Source organism: Somniosus microcephalus, chromosome 28 (genome assembly GCF_052327205.1).
Source record: "Somniosus microcephalus isolate GS21.2 chromosome 28, FLI_Smic_1.0, whole genome shotgun sequence".
Lineage (NCBI taxonomy): Eukaryota > Metazoa > Chordata > Chondrichthyes > Squaliformes > Somniosidae > Somniosus > Somniosus microcephalus.
The window spans coordinates 11,721,833-11,734,898 of record NC_141014.1 but is presented as its reverse complement, the minus strand read 5'-3'; the positions used below and the strand labels follow the sequence as shown (position 1 = coordinate 11,734,898).

The 13,066-nt window shown below is 47.1% G+C and overlaps 1 non-coding gene across 1 annotated transcript; it reads right to left on the bottom strand.

The window, feature by feature from the left end:
• Positions 1 to 5,362: 5,362 nt before the first annotated feature.
• Positions 5,363 to 5,435, bottom strand: trnar-ccu (transfer RNA arginine (anticodon CCU)). The gene has a single exon. It is a non-coding gene; the product is annotated as a tRNA-Arg (tRNA).
• Positions 5,436 to 13,066: the final 7,631 nt, after the last annotated feature.

Below are 13,066 nucleotides of genomic sequence, written 5' to 3'. Positions count from 1 at the left end.
TCACCAGGTTCTTCCATTTCATCAAATCCCGTAACCTGCCCTACTCCATCGAGGAGGTCAGGACCATGACCAGGAACTGCCAAATCTGTGCCGAGTGCAAGCCGCATTTTTATAGGCCAGACAGAGCAAGCCTGATCAAGGCCACTCACCCCTTCGAGCGCCTGAGCGTCGATTTTAAAGGGCCCCTCCCCTCCTCTGACCGCAACGTGTACTTCCTCAACATAATTGATGAGTACTCCCGTTTCCCGTTTGCCATCCCTTGCCCAGACATGACCAATACCACGGTCATTAAAGGTCTGAATGACCTTTTCGCCTTGTTTGGCTTCCCTAGCTATATCCATAGCGACCGGGGCTCATCCTTTATGAGCGACGAACTCCGTCAGTACCTGCTCACGAGAGGTATTGTTACAAGCAGAACCACCAGCTACAACCCCTGGGGGAACGGCCAGGTGGAAAGAGAGAACGCGATGGTTTGGAAGGCCGTCCTCTTAAACTTAAAATCTAAGGGCCTTCCGACCTCTCGCTGGCAGGAGGTCCTCCCTGCGGCGCTCCACTCCATTCGGTCACTGCTTTGTACGGCCACCAATGCCACCCCCCATGAAAAAATGTTCACTTTCCCCAGGAAGTCCACATCGGGGACCTCGCTATCGACATGGCTGACGTCTCCAGGACCCGTCCTACTGCGGAAGCACGTGAGGTCCCATAAAATGGACCCCCTGGTCGAGAGGGTGAGCCTCCTCCACGCCAACCCCCAGTATGCTTACGTGGCGTACCCGGACGGGCGGGAGGACACAGTCTCCATACGAGGCCTCGCACCTTCGGGTGCCCCTGAAACACTACCATTGCCATCCACCACTACCCACAACCCAACCCCTGTAGACAGCATGCCGCAGCCCCAGGACCCGTCATTGACCACCCAACCACTCAATGAGACGCCAGATTCAACGTTGGATGCTGCACCATCACCGCCGCCACCACGACGATCAGGACGGCATACAAGGCCACCTGATATACTTACTTACACGAACCTTTAATACACTTCACCCCGCCGGACTCAATTTTAAACAAGGGGTGAATGTGGTAAACCACTGTTATTGTTGTTCACCGTTGTTGTTGTTGTTGCACACTGTTGTATCTATGCATGCCTCAGCTGGCTCCGCCCCTGGCTCCACCCACATGCCCAGGTATAAAGGTGACTATTCTGCAGCCCCCTGCCTCCTTGGAAGCCAGTCAACCACGAGAGGCATGCTCTGTTCTTCGTTAATAAAAGCCTTTTAGTTACTCTCCTAACTCTCCGTCTTTTATGAGTAATTGATAGCGCATCAGTCACCCCTCAGCCTTCTCTTTTCACTTGCCCTGGCTAAACACCGTAGTGTCAATCTTTAAAACACATCCTCCAAATGGGTCTTGAACCCACAATCCCAGGCTTAGGAGGCCAGTGCTTTATCTATTTTTTTAATGGATTTAGTCAACATTTAAAACATTTACAACATCGTGATCAATCCATTGTATCAGACAAATCCATGCCATCACTCTGTAAAGTCATTCGTCCACCATTTAGTAACATCAAAAACTGAAGTTTAATTTGTCTGCATTAGGTCACTGGGGCTGAATACACAAGGCAACCCACCTGAGGGCAATTGACCGCTCTGAAATGTGACATCTGCCTCACATTTTCAAAGACTTAGAAAGTTAAGCACAGATGGATGCTATTTTACTCGACCTTTCAAATAGCTTCTGTATTGATTTCTTTGTGTGTTCAATAACGACTCATTTATTGAAAGAGAATGAGTTTTAATCTAAAGTCTATTCAACTCTTTTTAACAGCCTTTACAGAACACACTATGCTGTGATGCATCTAGAATGAAACAGAAAGTAAAAACTGTCAGCCTGCTTCTCTCGGTCACATGACCTCTGCTGCTCAGGCACAAGCAATCAAAAACACAGACAAATATGCTGTAAGGCATAAGTAATCAAACACAGACAAATATCATCACTATTTGCTGATATCATTACATCTCCCTTTCTTAAAACAAAAGTATTTTACTTTTAACTAACAACATTTAATGAACTTACATTATCATTATCATGATCAAGGTTTTTTACCCTTGCTTTGTGTGTTCACATGAAATATGTCAATACACTAGAACTTGAAGAAAGAATAAGATAACATTACTTCCTTCTATAACAATAGTCCTTAAATTTGCTCAATGAGTCTCTCAGGAGGCTTCACGCGTCTTGAGGATTTTCTGATTGATTGTCCTTGAATCTGAGTTGTTGCCTCAGATGATTGGTTCTCAGCTGTGTGATCAGGTTGTTCAACAGTATCAGTCTCTTGACCTGCTGTGGCTGGTTCCATGAGAAGATCTGGACGATTTCTTCTCAGAACAGCACCCTCATCTGTCTGAATGGTGTATGATCTTGGTTGAACTTCACTCAGGGCAGTTCCCTTCTCCGTCCATGTGTTTGTTTTGTCTTTGAACCTTACTTGGTCACCAGTGTGGAGTTCAGGTAGGTTTTGTGTTCCTCTGTCATAATAGTACTTTTGCTTTTCTTTCTGTTGTTCTTTGAACTTCCTCACTTTCTCCCCCTCTTTTGTTTTCAGGAGGTTCTCCAGGATGGGTAGGTTTGACCTTAGCCAACGTCCCATCAGGAGTTGGGCTGGTGACATACCACACTCGAGCGGCGTTGTGCGGTATACAAGCATGCTTTGGTAGAAGTCAGTTCCACTGTCTTTTGCCTTGTACTTCAGTCTTTTCACTGTGTTTGCGGGCTCTCCTGGGTCAACAGCTCTGGACAACGTGTCTGCTGTATACATCAGCTTACCCGGTGTGTACGCAACATTCAGTTCATCATAGACTGTCTCTCTTTCACTTTCCACAACGAGGACCCTCTTTACCAGGTTCAGTCTCTCACAGGCTTTTAAACCTAGTATGGCTTGCACATCCTTTGGCACCACGATTAATGCTAGCGTGTGCTCTCTGTCCTTGTGTGTTACTTTGACAATGCATTTTCCTTTCACTGGTATATCAGTACCTGAGTATCCAGTCACTTTCACTTGTATTCCATGTAACTTTGGTCTGGGTCTAATTCTCTTAAAATCGGTCTCTGATATCACATTAACTTGTGCTCCAGTATCCAATTTAAATGGAATGTGTATGTCATTCACTTTTAGTGTCAACATCCAGTCTCTTTCTTCTTTTTTGTTTTCAGACACAACATCTACATTGAATTCCTCTATCTCGCTTTCATCTACTGTATGGACCTTGCTTTGTTGCACTTGGTTCTTACAGCAATGGGCATAATGGTTGTTTTTGTTGCATCTATTGCATGTTTTACCATATGCTGGACACTTTCTTGGTGGATGCTGTGTACCGCATCGACTATATGACTTCCGATTGTCCCTTTCATTTTCATTTGCTGGCCACGTCTCTTTTTTCACATTGGCGCTCTCTTTGTTAAACGGTTTGTATCCGTTCTTTCTCACTGCATTCACGTTGCAGCTACTGTCACTGAACAGCTCCTTTGCCTGCAACTTCACAGTCTCTGTAGCCCTACACAGTGCTATGGCTTTTCCCAGGTCTAGATCTTGCTCTCTTAGCAGTCTTTCCCTTAGACCATTATCTGGAATACCACACACCAGTCTGTCTTTTATCAGCGAGTCTGTGAGTCCCCCAAATTCACACGATTTGCTTTGGTTTCTCAGTTCAGTCACATACTGATCAATAGTCTCGCCAATTTTCTGTACACGTGAAAAATTTGTGCCTCTCAAAGGTCACGTTGCACTTAGGTATGCAGTAGGCCTCAAACTGTTCCATTATTTTATCTAGCTTCATTTTGTCTCCATCAACAGCAAATATGAAATTATTATATGCCTCCAGCGCTTCATCACCCACGACATGTAAGAACAGTGACGATTTCTGTTTATTACTTTTCTTGTCAGCTCCGATTGCCGCTAAATACAACTCTAAACGTTGTTTGAACCTTCTCCAATTTTCAGCCACATTACCTGACAACTGAAGCGTCGCCGGTGGGAGTAAACCTTCCATGTTTCACTTCGTTAGCTATTCTCTAATGGTAAGCAACGATGTTCTCTTCTGGCTTGCTAATATGTGGAGAGCTGATTTCGCTTACTTGCCACAACTCCTTTCACTGTCCCATCGAGTTGCTAACTTCAGATTTTTTCTCTTTCAGCCACTTCTGACATCATGTATTGATTTCTTTGTGGGTTCAATAACGACTCATTTATTGAAAGAGAATGAGTTTTAATCTAAAGTCTATTCAACTCTTTTTAACAGCCTTTACAGAACACACTATGCTGTGATGCATCTAGAATGAAACAGAAAGTAAAAACTGTCAGCCTGCTTCTCTCGGTCACATAACCTCTGCTGCTCAGGCACAAGCAATCAAAAACACAGACAAATATGCTGTAAGGCATAAGTAATCAAACACAGACAAATATCATCACTATTTGCTGATATCATTACAGCTTCTGGACTCACTCGTCCTCCACACCTGTCCCTGAACATGGACATCATTTCATTGATGCTCCAAGCTGACTCCACCCCAAACGACCTCAACTTTATCCCACCACGGGACCTCCTGACTTTAACTTTGGACTCCCTTTCATTGTCTCCCCTCTATTCCCCGTTTATTACTGGGACACGTCTGGTCTAATCTTGCTGTGTAACCGGGCCTCTGTAACTTGACTTTCCCTGTGTCCATTCGGGTGTGCGTGTTGGTGGTCGCTCCAGACCCGAGCCCATCACTTCTAGATCCCTTTTTCTTCTTTACCCCTCCTCGGCCTCTCTCCTGTCGTCATGCCTCCTTTCATTTCTTCCCTCTCAGGTATTCTGCCCTCCACAATCCCTAACCCCACCTTTGACTACTCCTGACCTTCCTGCCGTCAGCCCGGGCTTGACTCCCTCTGGGATAATCGACAGCCCCCCTCTGTGTGTCTTTCGACATCCTCCGAAGGGCCAATCGCTGCCTCCTTACGAGCTGCAAACACAACTGCCCCATCGCACTGTCTCGCCGAACCTCCCGCCCAGATCGCCAGCTGGGAGATAATCTTGTCCTTCCCATTCCACTCACCCTTTTCAGCGCTGACCCTGTGGACTCCGCCAGCAGATCAGCTATCACCGCCCATCTCCACAACTAATCCAGAATGTCCCATCACTTGTGAACAAATCCTTACCATCCATGAGCTTATTGTGGGTGATTGCATTGACATCACGGCCTTGATGGAAACTTGGCTCATAGGTAATGACACATTTCTCTTAAAGAAGTCTCCCCACCCGGCTATACCTTCCACCACTGGCCCTGACTAAACCTTCCATCGTGTCAATCTTTAAAAACACATCACCCCACATGGGACTCGAACCCACAATCCCTGGCTTAGGAGGCCAGTGCCTTATCCATTAGGCCACTGGGGCTGAATATAAAAAACAGCCCACCTGAGGGCAATTCACCACTCCGAATTGTGACATCAGCCTCACAGTTTCAGAGTCTTAGAAAGATAAGCACAGATGGGAGCTATTTTCACCCATCATATCTGTCACTGCTCGCGCCATACCAAGCCATCGACAACAACAACTTGCATTGGTATAGCACATTTATCGTAGTAACACAGAAGCGATTGTCAAACAAACTTTGACACCAAGCCACATAAGGAGCTATTAGGACAGATGACCAAAAGCTTGGTTAAAGAGGGAGGTTTTATAGAGCATCTTAAAGGAGGAGAGAGAGGTAGCGAGGCGGAGATATTTCGGGAGGGAACTCCAGAGCTTAGGGCCCGGGCAGCTGAAGACACGGCCGTTGGTGAAACGAAGGAAAAAAGAAAAAAGACTTGTATTTATATAGCGCCTTCCGTGACCTGGACATCCCAAAGCGCTTTACAGCCAATGAAGCACTTTTTGAAGTGTAGTCACTGTTGTAATTTAGGAAATGCGGCACCTAATTTGCGCACAGCAAGCTCCCACAAGCAGCAACATGATAATGACCAGATAATCTGTTTCAGTGATGTTGGCTGAGGGATAAATATTGGTCACAGGACACCGGGGAGAACACCCTTACTCTTCTTTGAAATAGAGCCATGGGATTGTTTGCCGTGGCATCAGGCCAAACATGGGCAAGGAAATCTCATGCTGATTACCACCTACTGCCCTCCAGTCAATGTCTATCACCAAAGGTGGCTCGGTACCACCACTACTGACCGAGCTGGCCAAGTTGCCAGACTGAGCCTGTGGCAGGTGGTGAGAGAACCAACATGAGGGAAAATCTAATTGACCAAAGCACCAACTCGCCAAGGTTTCTTCTACAGCACCTCCCAATCCCACGACCTCAAAGGACAAGGGTAGCAGGCACATGGGAACACCACCACCTCCATGTTCCCCACCAAGTCACACACCATCCTGACTTGGAAATATATCGCCGTTCCTTCATCGTTGCTGGGTCGAAATTTTGGAACTAGATCCCAAACAGAACTGTGGGAGCACCTTCACCACACGGACTGCAGCGGCTCAAGAAGGCTACTCACCACCACCTTCTCAAGGGCTATTAGGGATGGGCAATAAATGTTGGCCTTGCTAGCGACGCCCACATCTTGTGAATGAAGAAAATAATTTGGAGAAAATTTCTGCTCTTACAATACTGGATGTCAGATAAATCAGAGACAGTGACGGGGTCGCGAGAGGTGCTGGTGAGGTACAGCTGGGTATCGTCAGTGTACATGTGGAATCTGACATGTATTTTCAGCTGATGTTGCCAAGGGGCAGCATGTAGATGAGAAATAGGAGGGGGCCAAGGATAGATCCTTGGGGGACTCCAGAGGTAACAGTGTGAAAGCGGGAAAGAAACCATTGCAGCTGATTCTCTGGCTATGATTGACTAGATTAGCATGGAACCAGGCGAGTGCAGTCCCACCCAGCTGGACAAGGGAGGAGAGGCATTGTAGCATGATGGTGTGGTCAACCATACTGAAGACAAGTTGAGAAGGTTGAAGAGGGATAGTTTGCCATGGACACAGGCACATAGGATGTTATTTGTGACTTTGATAAGAGCCGTTTCAGTACTGTGGCGGGGCGGAAATCTAATTGGAGGGATTCAAACATGGAGTTGAGGGAAAGATGGGCACAGATTTGGGAGGTGACAGCAAGTTCAAGGACCTTGGATGAAAAGGGAGGTTGGAGATGGGGCGGTACTTTGCAAAGACAGAGGCGTCAAAAGTGGATTTTTGAGCGGATAACGGCTGATTTGAAGGGGAGGGAGAGAGTACCTGAGGAGAAGGAACTATTTAAGTATCAGCTAACATGGGGTGAGGAAGGAAAGTTGGGTGGTGAAACACCACGGGACGTTTTACTATGTTAAAGGTGCTATATAAATGCAAGTTGTTTTTGTAGATGGCTCTGGTATGGCGCTAGCGGAAGATACTTAGATTCATAGAGTTATACAGCACAGAAAGAGGCCCTTCGGCCCATCGTATCCGCAACGGCCATCAAGCCCTGTCTATTCTAATCCCATTTTCCAGCACTTGGTCCGTACTCTTGTATGCTATGGCATTTCAAGTGCTCATCTAAATGCTTCTTGAATGTTGTGAGCGTTCCTGCCTCTAGCACCCTTTCAGGCAGTGAGTTCCAGATTCCAACCACCCTCTGGGTGAAAAAGTTTTTCCTCAAATCCCCTCTAAACCTCCTGCCCCTTACCTTGAAACTATGCCCCCTGGTTATTGACCCCTCTACTACAGGGAAAAGTTCCTTTCTATCTACCCTATCTATGCCCCTCATAATTTTGTACACCTCAATCAGATCCCCCCTCAGCCTTCTCTGCTCTAAGGAAAACAACCCCAGCCTGTCTAGTCTCTCTTCATAGCTGAAACGCTCCAGCCCAGGTAACATCCTGGTGAATCTCCTCTGCACCCTCTCTAATGCAATCACATCCATCCTATAGTGTGGTGACCAGAACAGCACACAGTATTCCAGCTATGGCCTAACTAGCGTTTTGTACAGCTCCATCATAACCTCCCTGCTCTTATATTCTATGCCTCGGCTAATGAAGGCAGGTATCTAATATGCCTTCTTAACCACCTTGTCTACCTGTCCTGCTGCCTTCAGGGGTCTATGTACATGCACACCAAGGTCCCTCTGATCCTCTGTCCTTCCTAGGGTCCTATTCCCTTGCCTTTTTAGTCCTCCCAAAATGCATCACCTCACACTTTTCAGGGTTAAATTCCATTTGCCACTGTTCTGCCCATCTGACCAACCCGTCTATATCATCCTGTAGCCTGAGGCTTCCCTCCTCGCTATTGTAGAAAAGGGGGGGTATATATATATATACTCGGGTTATTGTCTCTGGCCAGTCAGAAGTATCTGAGCTGCTCCAGAGCCCCGTGCGGTTTCGAATCGCTCCTCTTTTCTGGTTCTGACCACCAGACTTATTCAGTAGCGATGTAGACAAAACGAGACTCGTGGTTGGGTGCAAAGAAGACCAGTATTTATTGAAATAAAAGGAGATAAATTGAAAATAATCAATACAGCACACTTTTGCTTACTACAGCACTCTTTCACTTAGTAGAACAATCTTTTACTTAATACAGCACTTTTACCTAGTGCAGCACACTTTTACTTAATACAGCAGACATTTCTTAGTACTGCACTTTTACTTAATAGGGGAGAGGAAACGGACACATCGAGGGAAAATTGACTAAAATTACAATTTAACAAAAATTCCCCTTAACTCCCACCACTAATACCTATCTAAGTTGCCTTGTAATGGGCCAGAAAATCTATGCTCACCAGTGAAATGCCTGCTCCATGCCCCTGCGGTCTGTATTCTTCACCGCCCCGAAGTAGAGATACCCCAGTATTTAAAAGTAACTGCTGGTATTCCATTTCTTTGGGCGGGCTTGCTGAGCTGTTCTTCTGTAGGCAGAGCATGGAGGCGAGGCGGCAGAGAGAGAGAGATGGCTTCCTGAGAGGCTATTTTATACCCATTGGGAGCCATAATCTTTGCGCCCAAATCCCGATGTATCTGCACTATACAAAAGGGAATCGATCTGTCCCCATTGACTGTGATGGGTTTTAATGTATTACCCCATTCATTGACTGGTTTGAATAAAGCTGTCTTAGTTTGAAAAAAAATGTCTGTTTCCTTAAGTGCTGAGTAAACAGCCCTTGGATGTTAGTGTAAAGAAATCCATTGTCCTGCGGTCACCGCCCAACCGCAATTGATTGACAGTCTCAAGTACTTAATCTCTTGAGTCAACATTGTAGAGAGTTCGTGTAAACAAAGTTCTTTGTTCATGTTGCAGCTTCCCAAACCGTATTTGATTGACAGTTTAAATACCTCATTACTTCAGAGGCTGGGTTTTTTTTCAAATCCTTTATCAGCCATCTTTGATTTTCCTTCCACATACGCACAGGCTGTGTTGTATCTTTTGCCACGAGGCCGGACAGCCATCTTTCATTTTCCTTTTCACATACACACAGGCTGCCTTTTTTCTTCTGCCACGAGGCCTGACAGCCATTTTTGATGCCCTGGATTTTTAAGGTATATTCTACCTAGGTTTTCTTTAATCAAAAATATAATCTTCGGGGCTGTAGAAATTTTGGAAATTCTTGCGAAACCTTACACTATTTACCACTCTCCCAATTTTCGTGTCATCTGCGAACTTACTGATCATACCTCCTACATTCATATCTAAATCATTAATGTACACTACAAACAGCAAGGACCCAGCACCGATCCCTGTAGTACACCACTGGACACAGGCTTCCAGTCACAAAAACAACCTTTGACCATCACCCTCTGCCTCCTGCCACTAAGCCAATTTTGGATCCAATGTGCCAAATTGCCCTGGATCCCATGGGCTCTTACCTTCTTGACCAGTCTCCCATGCAGGACTTTGTCAAAAGTCTTACTGAAGTCCATGTAGACTACATCAACTGCACTACCCTCATCCACACACCCAGTCACCCCCTCGAAAAATTCAATCAAATTGGTTAGACATGATGTACGATAGCAAAATACTGCAGATGCTGGAAATCCAAAATAACAACAGAAAATGCTGGAAAATCTCAGCAGGCCAGGCAACATCCGTGGAGAGAAATTAGAGTCAACTTTTCGGGTCAAAACCCTTTATCAAGACTAAAGAGGCACAGGGAATGAAATAGATTAAGAGGCCGGGCTGGGCAAGAACAAAAGAGAAGAAGAGACATTAAGAGGTATTCAAAATGAGACGAGAAGGTAATAGGACTAGTGGAGACAAAAGACAGCTCTAGCTTAGGTGTGAAGTGCACTGGCAGAATGGGAGACAGCTGCTATGTGGGAGAGAGAAAAAAAGGAAAGTGGGGGGAGAACCAAAACAAAGGTGTGGATAAAAAATATAAGTAAAAATGTAATAGGGGCCGAGGTTATGATCTGAAATTGTTGAACTCGATATTGAGTCCGGAAGGCTGTAACGTGCCTAATCGGAAGATGAGGTGCTGTTCCTCGAGTTTACATTGAGCTTCTGTGGAACAATACAAGAGGCCAAGGATGGTGAGGTCCGAGTGGGAATGGGGCGGTGAATTAAAATGACAGGCGACCGGAAGCTCGGGGTCACCCTTACGGACTGAACGGAGGTGTTCTGCAAAGCGGTCACCCAATCTGCGTTTGGTCTCCCCAATGTAGAGGAGACCGTATCGTGAGCAGCGAATACAGTATACCAGATTGCAAAAAGTACAAGTAAATCGCTGTTTCACCTGGAAGGGGTGTTTGGGGCACTGGACAGTGGGAAGGGGGGAGGTATAAGGGCAGGTGTTACATCTCCTGTGCTTGCACGGGAAGGTGCCAGGCGAAGGGGAAGGGGTGCTGGGGTGCTAGAGGAGTGGACTCGGGTGTCTCAGAGGGAGCGGTCCTACGGAATGCTGGAAGGGGAGGGGAGGGGAAGATGCGTTTGGTGGTGGGATCACTTTGGAGGTGGCGGAAATGGCAGAGGATGATCCGTTGAATGTGGAGGCTGGTGGGGTGAAAGGTGAGGACAAGGGGAACCCTATCGTGGTTCCGGGAGGGAGGGGCAGGGGTGAGGGCAGAAGTGCGGGAGATAGAATGGACACGGTCGAGGGCCATGTCAGCCACGGTAGAGGGGAATCCTCGGTTGAGGAAAAAGGAAGACATGTCAGAAGCACTGGTGTGGAAGGTGGCATCGTCGGAGCAGATGCGGCGGAGATGGAGATACTGGGAGAATGGAATAGAGTCCTTACAGGAGGCGGGGTGGGAGGAAGTGTAGTCCAGGTAGCTGTGGGAGTCAGTGGGCTTGTAGTGAATATTGGTCAACAACCTATCCCCAGAGATGGAGACGGAGAAGTCGAGGAAGGGAAGGAAAGAGTCAGAGATGGACCCAGGGAAGGGTGGAAACTGGAGGCAAAATGAATGAAATTGTCCAGTTCAGGGCGAGAGCAGGAAACGGCACCAATAAAGTCATCAATGTATCGGAAAAAGAGGTGAGGGAGGGACCCGAGTAGGACTGGAACAAAGAGTGTTCCACATAGCCCACGAAAAGGCAGGCATAGCTAGGACCCATGCGGGTACCCATAGCAACACCTTTGATTTGGAGGAAATGAGTGGAGTTAAAGGAGAAGTTGTTCAATGTGAGAACAAGTTCAGCCAGGCGGAGGAGGGTAGTGGTGGATGGGGACTGGTCGGGCCTCTGTTCAAGGAAGAAGCGGAGCGCCCTCAGGCCATCCTGGTGGGGAATGGAGGTGTAGAGGGATTGTACGTCCATGGTGAAAAGGAAGCGGTTGGGGCCAAGAAACTGGAAACTGTTAAAGTGGCGGAGGTCGTCCGAAGAGTCGCGGATCTAGGTGGGAAGAGACTGGACAAGGGGAGAAAAGATAGAGTCGAGATAGGAAGAGATAAGTTCCGTGGGGCAAGAACAGGCTGAAACGATGGGTCTACCAGGGCAGTCCTGTTTGTGGATCTTGGGAAGGAGGTAGAAGCGGGCTGTGCGGGGTTGGGGAACTATGAGGTTGGTGGCCGCGGGGGGAAGATCTCCAGAGGAGTTGAGGTCAGAGACAGCCTTGGAAACGGTGGTTTGATGTTCGGTAGTGGGGTCATGGTCCAGGTGGAGGTAGGAGGAGGTGTCGGAGAGTTGGCGTTCAGCTTCCGCTAGGTAGAGGTCAGTTCGCCAAACAACAACAGCACCACCCTTGTCAGCAGGTTTAATGACAATGTCAGGGTTGGATCTAAGAGAATGGAGTGCTGCAAGTTCCGAGGAAGGTAGGTTGGAGTGAGTGACAGGAGCAGAGAAATGGAGACGGCCGATGTCACGGCGGCAGTTAGCGATGAAATGATCTAGAGAGGGTAAGAGGCCAGGGGGAGGGGTCCAGGTAGAACGGGAATTCTGAAAGCAGGAGAAAGGGTCAGTCATGCGGGGGGAAGACTCCTGGCCAGAGAAGTGGGCACGGAGACGAAGGTGGCGGAATGATGACCCCCTGACAAAGCCATGCTGACTATCCTTGATTAATCCTTGCCTCTCCAAGTGGAGACTAATTCTGACCCTCAGAATTTTTTACAATAATTTCCCTACCACTGACGTTAGGCTCACTGGCCTGTAATTCCCTGGTTTATCCCTACTACCCTTCTTGAATGATGGTACTACATTAGCTGTCCTCCAGTCCTCTAGCACCTCCCGTGTGGCCAAAGAGGTTCTGAAAATTTGTGTCAGAGCCCCTGCAATCTCCTCCCTTGCCTCACACAGCAGCCTGGGATACATCCCGCCTGGGCCTGGGGATTTATCCACTTTTAAGCCCGCTGAAACCACTAGTACCTCCTCCCTCTCAATGCTAATTTGTTCAAGTGTATCACAATCCCCCTGCCTGATTTCTATGCTAACATCGTCCTTCTCCATAGTGAACACAGATGCTAAATATTCATTTAAAACCTCACCTACATCTTCTGGCTCTACACATAGGTACGATGGGTGAAAATAGATTCCATCCATGCTTCACATTCTAAGACTGAAAATGTGAGGCCGATGTCACATTTCGGAGTGGTCAGTTGCTGTCATGGGGATTGATTTGCGTATTCA